The sequence below is a fragment of the Odontomachus brunneus genome, unplaced genomic scaffold, assembly GCF_010583005.1.
Source record: "Odontomachus brunneus isolate Ranch 3 - 2012 unplaced genomic scaffold, Obru_v1 Obru_scaffold_315, whole genome shotgun sequence".
Lineage (NCBI taxonomy): Eukaryota > Metazoa > Arthropoda > Insecta > Hymenoptera > Formicidae > Odontomachus > Odontomachus brunneus.
In genome coordinates this window covers 133,229-135,079 of record NW_022639765.1, presented here as the reverse complement: position 1 = coordinate 135,079, position 1,851 = coordinate 133,229, and the positions used below count along the sequence as shown (strand labels likewise).

Genomic DNA, 1,851 nt, shown 5'->3' with positions numbered 1-1,851 from the left:
TATTTTTATTAATATCTCGAAATTTTACGTGGTTGTTTGAAAAATGATCTTTACTAATTTTTGTTCAATTCTATCTGTTCTACTTATATTTTTCTTTTGGCACATCTTACGCGGGACACCCTGTATATACATGTTAAGTCTACCAATGTATATATATATATAAGATGAACATTATAATATATTCATGTACATACACACGCCGAATGTACCATTTATCACAGATATCGAATGTACTGCAAATTTCCTTTAACGAATGTGCTTGCGATATGTATCGAAGTATGTTCCAAAATATGTATATTCATGAAATATACATTGTGACATATGTGACATTATATATAATATATAGATATTAAAACCATTAATGTTTTTATATAGTATATATCGTCATGTATATTCATCTTACGTATATAAAATGTATGTGCAATGGATATACAGGATGTTTTTTCACATCATGGAGCTTTCATATATATACATAGAATATCTAATGCCATGTAGATTGTTTATAAAATAAGCCGAGTAACAAAGTGGGCATGATACCAATGTGACTGTAGCCGCTGTAACATTCAAGATTTTGTGCGGATGCACGCATTTGCCGCTATTAAAAATGGTTAATTCTTCGAGAACCCGAGCGCGAGCGGAAAGAAATTGATCCAAATCTTCGTACAATGAAATGTTCAAGTCATCACCGCATTTGAGTTTCCGTGCTTTACCAGTCGTTGCATCTAATCTTTGAGATACGCTATATACGAGTATATCACTGAGAATTTCGTTTAATCAGCGATTTAAGTTTCTCAACGATACTCGATTTGCATCATTTCGTAAGGGTGCGTTCAGATTCTTCATCCGGGTGCACTCTATTACTAGAAACACTATAGTATATGTTACATATGCTATAGCACTTCTAGTAATAGAATACACCCGGATGTGGAATCTGAACGCAGTCCAAGTTGTTTAGTTTCGCAGCTGTTTCGTGAACGACGGTTTATTTTCGACGACGTTTATTTTCATAGCGTGAAGTAAGACTCTCATGCGATCTCGAAATTATCAGCGGTAATGAGAATGTTTGTAATTGTCTCCAGAGCGCGACCAACAAGGCTGGATAGAAAGTGCATCTGAGCGAACGCAGAGAACTCGCGATTATTAATGATAAGCAACGTAAATTGGTCTCGAAAACTCTCTCAATCGTCAAATCAACTAGAAAACTGGGAAATGTAAATCGGCGGTCGATGTGACACCAAAAACGATGACATGGTATCGCCATGTCGAAACGAAGAGTTTGAAAGTTGGGTTGGACTCACGCAAGATTCCAATTCCTCGAGCTTTTCAGACATGTAACGATGCACACCTGCATCGTCACTACTCCGGCCCGACCGACCATCAGTCGGGCCGTGCACCGGCGCGTTGCGCCAACAATAAAACTCCGAAAGACCGACAAACAAAACACGATAACGAGTATAAACAAAGCGAGCGAAGATCACGCGAGAAATCAAGCACAGCGGAAACAATAGCGAGCGAGCGCCGCGAGCACGCGACGCACACGTGTACGACGCGCGGAGACAAAGAAGCGTCAAGTATATAATCCGCGACGCCGAATTAATCAGGACCAGACCGATCCGGACCGTCAACCGAACTCGATGCTACACAGCGGAGAGCAAGGCCTACGACCGACTCGTATCTGCTTCCTAAACCTGCCAACGATCACATCCTCGCAAACCAGGACCGAAGCCAGTACGTTAGCTGTGCTCTGCCGATCTTTATCGACTCTAGTTTGCATCCCGTCGACATCCCGAACAAGGACCGAAGCCAGTAAGCTAGCTGCGCTCTGTCGAGCTTTCTCGACCCTTGTTCGTC

General features: G+C 41.2%; 1 protein-coding gene across 1 annotated transcript in view; it reads left to right on the top strand.

The window, feature by feature from the left end:
• The window catches only part of LOC116853398 (mucin-7-like), a 5,156-nt gene extending 3,463 nt beyond the window's left edge, over positions 1-1,693 (top strand). Inside the window, exon 2 of the mRNA XM_032834465.1 lies at positions 1,330-1,693. The gene's annotated coding sequence lies outside the window, so the exon portion shown is untranslated. The remainder of the gene's footprint in view (positions 1-1,329) is intronic.
• Positions 1,694-1,851: the final 158 nt, after the last annotated feature.